General features: G+C 44.5%; 1 protein-coding gene across 2 annotated transcripts in view; it reads left to right on the top strand.

The window, feature by feature from the left end:
• The first annotated feature begins 432 nt into the window (after positions 1-432).
• Positions 433-16,379, top strand: part of SAMD8 (sterile alpha motif domain containing 8) — a 192,340-nt gene continuing 176,393 nt past the window's right edge. For both annotated transcript variants that reach the window (XM_040436409.1, XM_040436410.1), the window contains exon 1: positions 433-641. The gene's annotated coding sequence lies outside the window, so the exon portion shown is untranslated. The remainder of the gene's footprint in view (positions 642-16,379) is intronic.

The raw sequence follows: 16,379 nt of genomic DNA on the forward strand, positions 1-16,379 counted from the left end.
CAACAAGAAAATGCAATTTATCTTACAAAAATGACGGATCATACAGCCATGTCAATAATAACATAAAGAAAGTTATGGCTGCCTAAATTTGGAGAGAAAAAAAATAGCTGGTCAAAAAGGGGTTAAACGTGCTTTTTTTTTTTTTTTTTTTTTTGCCCAGGTGGGTATATGGCACATTTTTGGAAGGATAATAGAAATATTAATTACAAAAGTAGGAGAGCATGTTTTAAACATTTGGTAGAAGTACTGTTTTCGACGTGGCCTGTACGTCTTATCGGACGTGTAACGTATGTAGCTGGTGCTTTCCCTGAAGTGATCTTTCCCATTCGAGAAAAGGACAAAACATCCAGCCACACGTATTCATCCTGAACACTACTGTCCACGAGGTGGCGCTACGGAAGAGCATTAGCTGCATGCTATGTGTAACGAGATTTGAGTGGCGGCTCCGCCGCCGAGAAAGACGCTCTATCCTCGTCACCGGGAAGCCTCTTGTTACAGCCGTTTCTATGGACACGCCAGAGGCCTACTCCCGTTTGAAAGGCCTGTTTTCAGGTGAAACTGCCGGGTGACCGAAAAAAGGGACCCTGCTGCTGGATACATCTGGGGAGCGGGGTCCCTGATCAACTCTCTATTGTATTCAGGTGAGAGACTGGAGATCGACAATGTACCGGAGCGGTACGTGTATTCTGTGAGTCATTCCTCCTGAAGCTTCTCGTGTTCCGTATCGTATACAATGTAAGCTTAGGATCCTCTCTACACTGACATGCTGTTCTTTATTAGCTCTGTGATTGTTCAGAGTTCTGGTTAAAAGGACAGTTTGATCTGTCATAGAGGTTGTGTTTGTACAAAGTGGACACCGCCTTGAAATAGCTTCAGGGTGTTTTTTTTGTAGAGATCTGCAGTATAGGTCATGGGAATAGGACAGATGAATGTTATAGTGGTGGTTCCCCATATGCAAGAGCTCTGGTATGACTGTGACCCCTAAAGTGGGAGAGTCATATACATTTATCAGAAATTGGTGGGTTGGTCCACTATTGTCTTCTATGTATCAGCAGGGTAAATGGGTATCCTGGTAGCAAAACACTATTGCCTAACCACTGGATAGAGGGCAACTGTAGAAGGGTGAGGGTACCCCACCGATCATGAGAATGGGGGTCCTATGTCCCTTGTTTGAATAGCGTGATGATTAAACATGGACACTGACCCTCCATTTAAAGTCTAGGGGGCTTCTGAAGATAGCGAGTACAACTCTCAGCTCTTTCTGACAGTCCCACCGTAGTAATTGTCCCTTATCCAGTGAATGAGGATAACTACTTGCTACCAGAATACCCCTTTAGGCCTGATACCCACAATCTATGAACTGTATTTATAAATGTCCATATATTTCGGCACAAATAGGATTGACCACATCTTGTTATCCTGCCCTTTATAGGCTGTGTATGACCACATGGATAGAGAAAACGGAAGGATGTGAGGCGCTCTCCGTAGCTCCACCATCAGTATTTTCTGTTGGCTGTGAGAATACCAGAGGTTGTCTTACACTAATGCCACATATTGTCCTATACTAGGGATACATCATCAGTCCAGAAAACCCCTTAAATGACCTTATTCTGCCCTTATTCTTGCATTTTTCCTGGATCGCACGGAGACAGCATGTGGATTTCATCCATGTGCTGGCCGCATACGTGTGTCTGACTCACAAATTGTAGAACATTTTGTGGACAAGAATAGGCTATTCTACTGCTAGTCCCACGGCATGCACATGGACGGTATCTGTATTTTGAGAATACGCGGTTTGCGGACCACAAACTACATATGGGTGTGTGCATGTAGAATTTGGTTTACGCAGGTCAAAGCAAGCATAGAGCTTGTACATGATACTACAAGGATCCAGACCTAGGACTTACCGTACCTTGTGCTCTCTAACTACGGCTATAGCAGAGTTGTGCCTGTGTCTCTCACACAACTCCTGGTGAGCATAATATTAATTTAAGGCCTCTTTCACACGGGCGTCGCCTGTGAGGGTCGGATAGGATGCGGGTGCGTCGCGGGAAAATGCGTGATTTTTTCACGCGAGTGCAAAGCGTTGTAATGCGCAGCCCCATTCACTTCTATGGGGCCGGCGTTGTGTGAAAAATGCACAATATAGAGCATTCTGCGATTTTCACGCAACGCACAAGTGATGCGTGAAAATCACCGCTCATGTGCACAGCCCCATAGAAATAAATGGGTCCGGATTCAGTGCGGGTGCAATGCGTTCACCTCATGCATTGCACCCGCGTGGAAAACTCACCCGTGTAAAAGACGCCTAACTTTCTACACTTTGGCGCGCCTCCTGTCTTTTTTTTATTCTGTATCCCCATGGCATTGCAGGACAAGGGACAGAGAGCGACTGTAGACCGAGTTTTTGGCAGGGGATTTGGACAACATCCTTATCAGTTTTATTTGGACCCGTAAAAAACGAATGTGATATACAAAAATGCTTGTCTGCTTTGCATTTCATATTTCCCATAGACTTTCAGCTAACATAGGGAGCTGCTGGTTTTTCTACAAATACCTCCTAACAGAAAGGAAAGCATGGATTGCACATCCACATCCTGTCCATTGCTTCTCATCGTAATTAATACTATACAGCCCCATAATCTACGTACTGTACACCAAGCAATACGTTTGATCAACATACATAAGTCTATTCATCATGTGAAGGTTTTACGTTCTGAGGACACATGGACAGGTGAGTTCTAGACATCTGTTCTCACGGTGCAGTAGTGAGTGGTTGCTGCTGTCTGTGGGGCCCAGTGCCAAGGGGGCTTAGTCTGACAGCAGAGGTGTTGTTGGGCTGCTTGGTCACACCGTCTGCTGGTGTGGTGCTGTGGCACCGGTGGTTGCCACATGGTGCCGCACCAAATTAGGGCAACCTTGATGTGGTGAGTAGCCTTATAAATGTTGGACAAACGTATACAAATGCTTTGTGTACTGTACATAGATTATGGAGCTGTATACTGTTAGTTATGATTAGAAGTAATAGATTAATGCATAGCTTTTGAATGTAGACAAAAAAAAACTCTAGCAGATTCCACTTAGTGTGCAAATCAGTTCTTTATTAAGATGGCGGCTGGACAGGTGTAACGTTTCGGCCAATCTGGCCTTTTTCAAATTGGTGCCGCTTGAAGTAAGTCTCGCTAGGAGATATGTGCTTCTGCACTATAGGAGATGTGCCCTATAGGGCTCCTATAGCGCAGAAGCGGTACCAGTTTGAAAAAGGCCAGATTGGCCGAAATGTTGCACCTGTACAGCCGCCATCTTAATAAAGAACAACTGATTTGCACACGTCCTTGAGTGCAGGAGCGCACGGCGTCATTGGTTGCTATGACGCCGTGCGCTTCCTGCTGCCGCCGCAGTACAGTAATACACTGGTATAGATCATAGTACAGACGTGTGCAAGAGGCTTAAGTGGAATGTGCTAGAGTTTTTTGTCAACGGTGTGGGAACCCGACTCTCAGCACACAACAAGCGAGTGCCGCTAAGTTTTCTATAAGAATTGAGTAGCTTTTGAACCGCATGTGCAAAGGACTCAACTAAAACTGCAAAAGTGCTAAAAAAAAACAAAAAAAAAAAAACTCCCAAAATACTTGTAGCACATGGCATTTATTATTTAGAGAAAGTGAATAGAAGGCACTTACACATGTATTGTTATTATCCATATTTCCTCCTTTCCTGGCTGGATTCTTTTTTCCATCACATTATGCTCTTCTCATTTCCATGGTTACGACCACCCTATAATCCATCAGTGGTGGTCGTGCTTGCACACTGTAAGAAAAAGCACCAGCCTATTTGAGCTCCCACAGTCCCTGCCACCAGAGAGCCCAGCACTTTTTCCTATAGTGTTCAAGCACGGCCACCGCTGATGGATTGCAGGGTGGTTGTAGCCATGGAAATGAGCAGTGTATAATGTGATGGAAAAATGAATCCAGCCAACAAAGGAGACAATTGGACAATAACAATACATTAGTAAGTGGCTTGTATTAACTTGCTCTACATGATCAATGCCACTTGCTGAAGCGAGGCAACCCCTTTAATCTAATCTAAATATAATACCACAGGTATTTCCTCTCTTTCTGAAGCTGGATGTACACCTCCCAATTGTCAGGAACCAACATGGGTATGAACACACATTGGAAATAACCTTTCACGTGGACACCTCAGTCATCGTTCCCTGTGTAAATCCAGCATAACAGAGGTTTGTTTCTTCCTTCTGAGCTTTAACCATGAAAGGGAAATGCTTCATTTATTCCAGGGATCAGCAACCTTTGACACTGTAGCTGCTGTGAAACTACAACTCCCAGCATGCAAACATGCTCGACTGTTCTAACTCCCACAGAAGTGAATGAAGCATTCTGGGAGTTGTAGTTTCTGAACAGCTGGAGTGCCGGAGGTTGCTGATTCCTGATCTAATCGGTCCCTCTGGTTTTTTGCACCTCTAGACGAAGGAAGAAGTCCCTTTTGAAAAGCACACAACATAAAGAGAACAGAGACATCGGTGAATGGGGCCTTGTAAATCCTCAATGCACTAGCATTGTATTCCGCACTGTCACAGATTTTCCATCTGGAATCCATACCACAAATGTACAACGAATCTGTTGTGTGTAAACTTGACCCTAAACTACTGGAAAGTCAATAGTGGGGTTATGATTAAGCTTCTACGTGCATATGGGATTATTTTAGTTTTGTTTTCTAGCATTTAGTGGCATTTGACTAGGGCAGCCTCATTTCTTGATGTACAAAGGGCATCCAGTGCCTCTGTCCTACTTCCTGATCTTTAGCCGTATTCGCTCTCGGTGACCTTGTGTGACAGACTGTACTGCATATCTTCGAGTAACTACATGCAGATTTGATTTAGAAATAATATTTGGGATAAAAGCGTACAAATATAAGCGCATGATCACAGCAATGACCATAAAGAACACTGAAGTCGGTATTGTTATATATCCTGGAGTATGAAAAGTGTGAGATTGTAAAATGGAACTCAATGGGGGAGATTTATCAAAGCAGATGTCAAGGAAAACAACCAATTCACTTTCACTTTTCATTTTTCACAGCTCCTTTTCACAGGACGTTCATTTTCTCTTTGGCCTGGGCAAGGCCCCATTCACACAACTGTAGTTTTGGTCCGCATCCGATCCACATTTTCTACAGATCGCACACAGACTCATTCATTTCTGTGGGTTCACAACAAGAAAAAAAAAACGTCTGTATGTCAGTTCCGCAGTCCCAAAAAATGTGGAATATGTCCTATTCCACAAAAATGGGTGCATTCACACAACCATACCGGTATGTATTTTGCGGTCCTCAAAAAATACGGATAACGTCTAAAACGGATGCGATGTGTAAAACGGATGCGATGTGGACAGCACGTGGTATGCTGTCTGTTTTTATATTTTTGCAGACCCAATGAAATGAGTGGGTTGTGTGTGATCCAAAATAAATGTGAATCAAATGCGGACCAAAAATTCAGTCATTTGAATATAACAAATGTACCAAATAGGAGATCCCCTCTATGATGCCAGTATGTCCCAGTTGGATATGTGGACTTATGGGTATATTAGACTGACAGATTTTCTGCCAGATAATTGCTAACTCGCTCGTTAGCGTTCATCTGGCAGTCTAATACTGCCTCTAAATGCCCGATGAACAAGCAAACGATTGTTCATCGGGCAGTCCAAATCCGCATGATCTGCCAGCGGTAGATCTCTCTGTCCAATAGTAATTTGCCACTGGCATACCACTGTCCTGCATGGGGATGAGTGATGGCATAGCGATCGCTCCTCCCCATGTTGCGGAGGACATCGCTGCATGTAATAGCAGTGGTGTCCTCTACCAGCTCTCTGCCGATTGACTGAAGGGTACGCTTCACTCCAGACAATCGCTAGCAGCAAAGGGGTGTCTAATACACTCTTTGGGTTGTCCACATGGGATTCTCAAGGTTGTTAGAGGGAATCTCTCAGCAGTTTTTACCCTGACTCTGCTAAGTTGGAGATGGGGCGAGTTGGGTAAACATACTTTTATCTCTTTTTTTTTTTTTTTTTTTTTTTATCAGCTGGCCTGAGATATTGAAGTTTTATTCTGCCAGACACCAGCCTTCAAGTGCACAGAACACAGTCCCTCACTGTGAAGTTCTCTCTGCCTTTGGTTTCCATAAGTGATTTTATTTTGTAAAAGTAGTAAAAAACACATATGTAGTATCAAATATATATAACGTTAAAGGGCTATTCCCATCACAGACAATGGGGGCATATCGCTAGGATATGTCCCCATTGTCTGATAGGTGCGGGTCCCACCTCTGGGACCTGCAACTACGCTGAGAACTGAGTGGGGAGGGTGATGGCTGGAGGACCCCAGGTTTCCCAGGGTCCGGCCACCGCCTAGCTCACTCCCCATACAAGTGCATGGGAGTTATATGCCCCCATTGTCTGTGATGGGAATATCCCTTTAACCTGTTGCGGACACATGGCGTTTTACAGGTTGCGGCGGTGGCGGGCGGCGGTGCCATCTGGTCCCCGTGCGGCTGTAGGGGAAACCCGATGGCATGGAAGGCAGTGCGATGCCTTCCTTGGGCATTGGCGCTGCCTTCCGGTGACGAGCCTGTGAGATCCAGCCCCCTGGATCTCACAGGCCGGAAGCTGTATGATTAATACACACTGTATTTCTCATACAGCTAATGCATTCCAATACAGAAGTATTGGAATGCATTGTAAAGGGAATTAGACCCCCAAAAGTTGAAGTCCCAAAGTGGGACAAAAAATAAAATGAAAAAAAGCTGCAAAAATAAAGTGTCCCCCCCCCCCCCCCAAAAAACAAACAAAAACAAATTAAAAGGTTCAAGTAAAAAAAAACAAAATGTCATTTTCCCCAAATAAAGTAAAAAAAATTGGTAAAAATTAGAAGGGGGAAAAAAAAAAAAAAAGTGACATATTGGGTAAAATAAAAACGGTGCCAAAACAGCTATTTCTTGTTACCTTGCCTCACAAAAAGTGTAATATAGAGCAACCAAAAATCATATGTACCCTAAACTAGTACCAAAAAAACTGCCACCCTATCCCGTAGTTTCTAAAATGGGGTCACTTTTTTGGAGTTTCTACTCTAGGGGTGCATCAGGAGGGCTTAAAATTGGACATGGTGTCAAAAAACCAGTCCAGCAAAATCTGCCTTCCAGAAGGAAATCTGCCTTTCGTTCTGCGCCCTGCCGTGTGCCCGTACAGCGGTTTATGACCACATATGGGGTGTTTCTGTAAACTGCAGAATCAGGGCCATAAATATTGAGATTGGTTTGGCTGTTAACCTTTGCTTTTGTTAGTGGAAAAAATAAAAATAAAATGGAAAATCTGCCAAAAAAGTGAAATTCTGAAATTTAATCTCCATTTTCCATTAATTCTTGTGGAACACCTAAAGGGTTAACAAAGTTTATAAAATAAGTTTTGTATACCTTGAGGGGTGTAGTTTCTAAAATGGGGTCATTTTTGTGTGGTTTCTATTATGTAAGCCTCACAAAGTGACTTCAGACCTGAACTGGTCCTTTAACTCCTTTAGGACACAGCCTTATTTCACCTTAACCACCTCAGCCCCCAGTGCTTAAACACCCTGAAAGACCAGGCCACTTTTTACACTTCTCACCTACACTACTTTCACCGTTTATTGCTCGGTCATGCAACTTACCACCCAAATGAATTTTACCTCCTTTTCTTCTCACTAATAGAGCTTTCATTTGGTGGTATTTCATTGCTGCTGACATTTTTACTTTTTTTGTTATTAATCGAAATTTAACGATTTTTTTGCAAAAAAATGACATTTTTCACTTTCAGTTGTAAAATTTTGCAAAAAAAACGAGATCCATATATAAATTTTGCTCTAAATTTATTGTTCTACATGTCTTTGATAAAAAAAAAATGTTTGGGTAAAAAAAAAAATGGTTTGGGTAAAAGTTATAGTGTTTACAAACTATGGTACAAAAATGTGAATTTCCGCTTTTTGAAGCAGCTCTGACTTTCCTGAGGTTCTACAATGCCCAGACAGTACAAACACCCCACAAATGACCCCATTTCGGAAACTAGACACCCTAAGGTATTCGCTGATGGGCATAGTGAGTTCATAGAACTTTTTATTTTTTGTCACAAGTTAGCGGAAAATGATGATTTTTTTTTTTTCTTACAAAGTCTCATATTCCACTAACTTGTGACAAAAAATAAAAAGTCTTATGAACTCACTATGCCCATCAGCGAATACCTTGGGGTCTCTTTCCAAAATGGGGTCACTTGTGGGGTAGTTATACTGCCCTGGCATTCTAGGGGCCCAAATGTGTGGTAAGGAGTTTGAAATCAAATTCTGTAAAAAATGACCAGTGAAATCCGAAAGGTGCTCTTTGGAATGTGGGCCCCTTTGCCCACCTAGGCTGCAAAAAAGTGCCACACATGTGGTATCTCCGTATTCAGGAGAAGTTGGGGAATGTGTTTTGGGGTGTCTTTTTACATATACCCATGCTGGGTGAGATAAATATCTTGGTCAAATGCCAACTTTGTATAAAAAAAAATGCAGCCTAGGTGGGCAAAGGGGCCAACTTTTTCAGCCTAGGTGGGCAAAGGGGCCCACATTCCAAAGAGCACCTTTCGGATTTCACTGGTCATTTTTTACAGAATTTGATTTCAAACTCCTTACCACACATTTGGGCCCCTAGAATGCCAGGGCAGTATAACTACCCCACAAGTGACCCCATTTTGGAAAGAAGACACCCCAAGGTATTCGCTGATGGGCATAGTGAGTTCATGGAAGTTTTTATTTTTTGTCACAAGTTAGTGGAATATGAGACTTAGTATGAAAAAAAAAAAAAAAAAAAAAATCATCATTTTCCACTAACTTGTGACAAAAAATAAAAAATTCTAGGAACTTGCCATGCCCCTCACGGAATACCTTGGGGTGTCTTCTTTCCAAAATGGGGTCACTTGTGGGGTAGTTATACTGCCCTGGCATTTTCCAGGGGCCCTAATGTGTGGTAAGTAGGTAAATGACCTGTGAAATCCGAAAGGTGCTCTTTGGAATGTGGGCCCCTTTGCCCACCTAGGCTGCAAAAAAGTGTCACACATGTGGTATCTCCGTATTCAGAAGAAGTTGGGGAATGTGTTTTGGGGTGTCATTTTACATATACCCATGCAGGGTGAGAGAAATATCTTGGCAAAAGACAACTTTTCCCATTTTTTTATACAAAGTTGGCATTTGACCAAGATATTTATCTCACCCAGCATGGGTATATGTAAAATGACACCCCAAAACACATTCCCCAACTTCTCCTGAATACGGAGATACCACATGTGTGACACTTTTTTGCAGCCTAGGTGGGCAAAGGTGCCCAAATTCCTTTTAGGAGGGCATTTTTAGACATTTGGATACCAGACTTCTTCTCACGCTTTGGGGCCCCTAAAATGCCAGGGCAGTATAAATACCCCACATGTGACCCCATTTTGGAAAGAAGACACCCCAAGGTATTCAATGAGGGGCATGGCGAGTTCATAGAAAAAAAATTTTTTGGCACAAGTTAGCAGAATTTGATTGTTTTGATTTTTTTTTCACAAAGTCTCCCTTTACGCTAACTTGGGACAAAAATTTCAATCTTTCATGGACTCAATATGCCCCTCAGCGAATACCTTGGGGTGTCTTCTTTCCAAAATGGTGTTGTTTGTGGGGTGTTTGTACTGCCCTGGCATTTGAGGGTCTCCGCAATCATTACATGTATGGCCAGCATTAGGAGTTTCTGCTATTCTCCTTATATTGAGCATACGGGTAATGAGATTTTTTTTTTCCGTTCAGCCTCTGGGCTGAAAGAAAAAAATGAACGGCACAGATTTCTTCATTCGCATCAATCAATGTGGATGAAAAAATCTCTGCCAAAAAAAGGAAAAGGAGGGGAAAGGCGTCTGCCAGGACATAGGAGCTCCGCCCAACATCCATACCCACTTAGCTCGTATGCCCTGGCAAACCAGATTTCTCCATTCACATCAATCGATGTGGATGAATAAATCATTGCCGGGATTTTTTTTTTTATATATACAAAGTGTTTGCCAAAGTATATGAACACCGCCACCTCCTCAGCTCATATGCCTCGGCAAACGTATCTTTTACTGCAGAGGAGAAATCTCGTCTTGCAGCGCCGCATACACCGACTTGCGTGTAATCTGACAGCAGCGCAATGCTTCTGTCCGAATGCACATCAGTGCTGCAGCTAGTCGATCGGTTGGTCCACCTGGAAGGTAAAAAAAAAAAGAAAAAACCAGGCCGCAACGCAATAAATTTATTAACTTTTGAACAGAACATATAAACTTTTTTTAACTGAACGTTAACTTTTTTACTTACCGGTATTTTTTTATAGTAGTTTTTTTTACCTTTATAGAACAAACCTCTCCTTCCCCATGGGACAATGTGCAAAGCGCAAATCGCCCAAAGATGTGGCGAAGTACGTTATGCACTTTATCCCAGGGGAAAGGAGAGGTTTGCAGCAGCTGTGAGTAAAAGGGCCCTAATAGCCCTGTGTGCCTGTCCTGGTGAGATGTGATCCCTATGCTAAGTGTACCTGTGTGTGGTACTTCCGGAAACACTCACCAAAGCATAGGGCAGGGTGGTCAGGACAGAAATAGCGGGTGTCACGCCTTATTCCACTCCTGCTACAGACACGACATCTTTTTCGGGGTGACGGTTGGGTTGAGGTACCAGGAACGACACTGGGGAAATGTCGCTCGTGTAGACGGCTAACTACACTGGTGGATGGGGCCACGGAACCTCCTGGATACAGGAGGTTCTCGATGATCTCTTCCTGGAATTTGAGGAAGGATCGTGTTCTCCCAGCCTTACTGTAGAGAACAAAACTATTATACAGCGCCAATTGAAATAAATATACAGACACCTTCTTATACCAGCGTCTGGTTCTGCGGGAAACTAAATACGGAGACAACTTCTGGTCATTGAAGTCCACCCCTCCCATGAGCTCATTATAGTCGTGGACACAGAGGGGCTTTTCAATGACACGGGTTGCTCGCTCAATTTGTATTGTCGTGTCTGCGTGAATGGAGGAGAGCATGTAAACGTCACGCTTGTCTCTCCATTTCACCGCGAGCAGTTCTTCGTTGCACAAGGCAGCCCTCTCCCCCCCTTGCAAGACGGGTGGTAACGAGCCGTTGGGGGAAGCCCACGCGACTAGTTCGCGCGGTGCCACAGGCGCAAATCCGTTCTAGAAACAAATGCCTAAAGAGGGCCACACTTGTGTAGAAATTGTCCACATAAAGATGGTACCCCTTGCTGAATAAGGGTGACACCAAGTCCCAGACTGTCTTCCCACTGCTCCCCAGGTAGTCAGGGCAACCGACCGGCTCCAGGGTCTGATCTTTTCCCTCATAGATCCGAAATTTGTGGGTATAGCCTGTGGCCCTTTCACAGAGCTTATACAATTTGACCCCATACCGGGCACGCTTGCTTGGGATGTATTATTTGAAGGCAAGGCGCCCGTTAAAATGTATTAGGGACTCGTATACGCAGATGTTTTGCTCTGGGGTATACAAATCTGCAAATTTCTGGTTGAAGTGGTCTGAGGGGCCGAATTTTGTGGAGCCGGTCAAAAGCTGGGTGGCCTCTGGGACGGGAGGTGGTGTTGTCGCTAAAATGCAGGAAACGGAGGATGGCCTCAAATCGTGCCCTAGACATAGCAGCAGAGAACATGGGCATGTGATGAATCGGGTTTGTGGACCAATATGACCGCAATTCATGCTTTTTAGTTAGACCCATGTTGAGGAGAAGGCCCAAAAAAATTTTAAGTTCGGAAACTTGGACTGGTTTCCACCGGAAAGGCTGGGCATAAAAGCTTCCCGGGTTGGCGGATATAAATTGTGTGGCATACCGGTTTGTCTCTGCCACGACTAAGTCCAAGAGCTCCGCAGTCAAGAACAGCTCAAAAAATCCCAGGGACGAACCGATTTGAGCCGTCTCAACCCGAACTCCAGACTGGGCGGTGAAAGGGGGAACTAATGGTGCGGCTGAAGTTGGTGACTGCCAATCAGGGTTTGCCAGCACCTCAGGGATTCTAGGGGCTCTACGGGCCTGTCTGTGCGGTGGCTCTACGGGCCTGTCTGGACGGGGTAACTACTGCACGTGCCACCGTACCAGCTTCAACTGCCCTTCTGGTGCTCACCACGTCACCATGTTGTACGGCAGTGCTGGTACTAGGTCCAGGGAGGGCTGCGCTGCTGGTGTATGCCTCACCACGTGATCCGGCAGCGACAGCCCCACTCTGCTGCTCTTGAAGCGGATCCTGCACAACCTGTGGTCTAGCGACACGGGGCCGGGTACGCCTGGTGCTATCAGGGACCTCCACCTCCTCGTCCGAACTTTGGGTCAGAGAGCCACTGCTTTCCACAGGTTCATATTCTGACCCGCTAGATTCGTCAGATGAGGGTTCCCACTCCTCATCCGACTGGGTCAGAATCCTGTAGGCCTCTTCAGAAGAATACCCCCTGTTTGACATTTTGGACTACTAAATTTAGGGGTATTCCCTGAGACTACCCAAGAAAAAAAGCAAGCCTGTCTTACAAAGGGGAGGCTAGCGAAGTACCGGATCCCTAAAACCTAACAGTCAATACCAGTGAAAAAAAAAAAGTGACAGTTTACACTGATCACTTTTTTTCCTTTCACTAGTGATTGACAGGGGCGATTAAAGGGGTGATCAAAGGGTTAATTGGGGTGCAGGGGGGTGATCTGGGGCTACAGTGAAGTGTTTGGTGCTACTCACAGTTCAGTCTGCTCCTCTGCTGGATCCAACCGACGAAAAGGACCAGCAGAGGAGCAGAGAAGCCATATAACAGATCATATTTACTAATATGATCTGTTATATGGCTTGTGATTGGATTTTTTAAAAATCGCCAGCCTGCCAGCCAATGATCGTTGCTGGCAGGCTGGTGACGAACTTGTTCTTTAACTTTTGCCGGCCCGCGATGCGCATGCACGGGCCGGCTTTGAGCGAAATCTCGCGTCTCGCGAGATGACGCGTATATGCGTGACTGTGCGCAGCGCTGCCACCTCCGGAACGCGAATCTGCGTTAGGCGGTCCGGAGGTGGTTATTGGGAGTCTGTCACCAGATTTTGACCTAATAGACCGCTTACATAGCGCTCTAGCATAGCGGTCTACGATTCTAATGGTACCTTTGATGTTTGCTTGTGAAGTTCCCCCAAGGCAAAAACTGACTTTTATTCATATGTAAATTAGGGCTCGCAAGTGCCCAGGGCGGCGCTCCCCTCGTTGGAGCCCAGGCTGTTCTGCCTCTTTTCGTCATATCCCCGCCCCAGCCTCTTCCTCTGCCTGCCCCGCTCTTCCTTTGCATCCTCCTTCTCTGCAGCGAGATCCCGCGCCTGCGCTATCCATTGCTTGGCGGGGGCATGCGCACTGTGATGCCCATTGTGGGTGTCTCTGGTCCGCCTCCTCGCCGCTGTTTCTCGCCGTTGGCCGGCGCATGCGTAGTAGCTACTGCGATGCCGTGCCCACAATGGGCATCGCAGTGCGCATGCCCCGGCCAAGCAATGGATAGCGCAGGCGCGGGATCTCGCTGCAGAGAAGGAGGACGCAAAGGAAGAGGCTGGGGCGGGGATATGACGAAAAGAGGCAGAACAGCCTGGGCTCCAACGAGGTGAGCGCTGCCCTGGGCACTTGCGAGCCCTAATTTACATATGAATAAAAGTCCGTTTTTGCCTTGGGGGAACTTCACAAGCAAACATCAAAGGTACCATTAGAATCATAGACCGCTATGCTAGAGCGCTATGTAAGCGGGTCTATTAGGTCAAAATCTGGTGACAGACTCCCTTTAAGGCCCCTTTCACACGGGCGAGTTTTCCGCGCGGGTGCGATGCGTGAGTTGAACGCATTGCACCCGCACTGAATCATGAGCCATTCATTTCTATGGGGCTGTGCACACGAGCGGTGATTTTCACGCATCACTTGTGCGTTGCGTGAAAATCGCAGCATGTTCTATATTCTGCGTTTTTCAGCGCAACGCAGGCCCCATAGAAGTGAATGGGGTTGCGTGAAAATCGCAAGCATCCGCAAGCAAGTGCGGATGCAGTGCGATTTTCACGCACGGTTGCTAGGTGACGATCAGGATGGGGACCCGATCATTATTATTTCCCCTTATAACATGGTTATAAGGGAAAATAATAGCATTCTGAATACAGAATGCAAAGTAAAATAGTTCAATTTTTTTAACTCGCCTTTATCCACTTGTTCGCGCAGCCGGCATCTCTTCTGTCTTTAACTGTGAGCAATAGAACCTTTGACGTCACTACGCTCATCACATGATCCATCACCATGGTGATGGATCATGTGATGGACCATGTGATGAACGCAGTGACATCATCAAAGGTCCTATTGCTCACAGTTAAAGACAGAAGAGATGCGGGCTGCGCGAACAAGTGGATTAAGGTGAGTTAAATTTTATTATTATTTTTTTAACCCCTCCATCACTATTTTACTTTGCATTCTGTATTCAGAACCATGTTATAAGGGGAAATAATACAATCTACAGAACACCGATCCCAAGCCCGAAACTTCTGTGAAGAAGTTCGGGTTTGGGTACCAAACATGCGTGATTTTTCTCACGCGAGTGCAAATCGCATTACAATGTTTTGCACTCGCGCGGAAAAATCGTGCATGTTCCCGCAACGCACCCGCACCTTTTCCCGCAACGCCCCGTGTGAAACCAGTCTAAGGCCTCATGCACACGACAGTGTTTTTTCACAGTAATTTGGCTTCAGTGGTCCGTGTCCGATTTTGCTTCAGTTGTGTTTCCTTGTGTCTTTTTTTTTTTTTTGTCTGACGGGGAAAAAAAAAGGAAGGTTAATGAAAAGTGTAATTTTATTGCACCAAGGTCTTGTAGAAAAAAACGGATGCGGACATGGATGACATACCAGTTGTGCATCCGTTTTTTTGGACGGACCCATTGACTTGAATTGGTCCGTCCTCCGTTTTCCACTGACAAGAATAGGACAGGTTATATTTTTTGACGTACTGGAATCACGGACGCAGAGAAAAAACGGAGGACTATCATATTTTTTTTTTTTCACAGCTCCATAGAAATGAATGGGACGTCCGCTAAACTGTGAAAAATGACGGAGCGGATGCACACAACGGTCGTGTGCATGAGGCCTAAGGACCAGGCCATTTTTTGCAAATCTGACCAGTGTCACTTTATGTGGTGATAACTTTAAAACGCTTTGACTTATCCAGGCCATTCTGAGATTGTTTTTTCGTCACATATTGTACTTCATGACACTGGTAAAATGGAGTAAAAAAAAATAAAATCATTTTTATATAAAAAATAATAATAATAATTTGCCAAAAATGTGGAAAAATTAGCAAATTTCCAAGTTTCAATTTCTCTACTTCTATAATACATAGTAAGGCCTCTTTCACACGACCGTATGGCTTTTTCAGTGTTTTGCGGTCCGTTTTAAACGGATCCGTTGTTCCGTTTTTTTGTTTCCGTTCCGTTTTTCTGTTCGGCATATACAGTATACAGTCATTTCATAGAAAAAATTGGGATGGGCATAACATTTTCACTAGATGGTTCCGCAAAAAACGGAACGGATACGGAAGACATACGGATGCATTTCCGTATGTGTTCCGTTTTTTTTGCGGACCCATTGACTTGAATGGAGCCACGGAACGTGATTTGCGGGCAATAATAGGACATGTTCTATCTTTTAACGGAACGGAAAAACGGAAACGGAATGCATACGGAGTACATTCCGTTTTTTTTGCGGAACCATTGAAATCAATGGTTCCGTATACGGACCGTATACGGAACGCAAAAAACGGCCCGTAAACGGGGGGGGGGAAACGGTCGTGTGAAAGAGGCCTAATACCTACAAAAATAGTTATTACTTTACATTCCCCATATGTCTACTTCATGTTAGGGAATGACATTTTATTTTTGAGGGACGTTACAAGGCTTAGAAGTTTAGAAGTAAATCTTGTAATTTCTCAGAAATTTTCAAAAACCAACTTTTTAAGGACCAGTTCAGGTCTGAAGTCATTTTATGAGGCTTACATAACAGAAACTACACCCCTCAAGGTATTCAGAACTGATTTTACAAACGTTGTTAACCCTTTAGGTGTTCCACAAGAATTAATGGAAAATAGAGATACAATTTCAAAATTTCACTTTTTTTGGCAGATTTTCCATTTTAATATTTTTTTCCAGTTACAAAGCAAGGGTTAACAGCCAAACAAAACTAAATATTTATGGCCCTGATTCTGTAGTTTACAAAAACACCCCATATGTGGTCGTAAACTGCTGTAA

This window comes from Bufo bufo, chromosome 6 (assembly GCF_905171765.1).
Source record: "Bufo bufo chromosome 6, aBufBuf1.1, whole genome shotgun sequence".
In the NCBI taxonomy this organism is placed as follows: domain Eukaryota; kingdom Metazoa; phylum Chordata; class Amphibia; order Anura; family Bufonidae; genus Bufo; species Bufo bufo.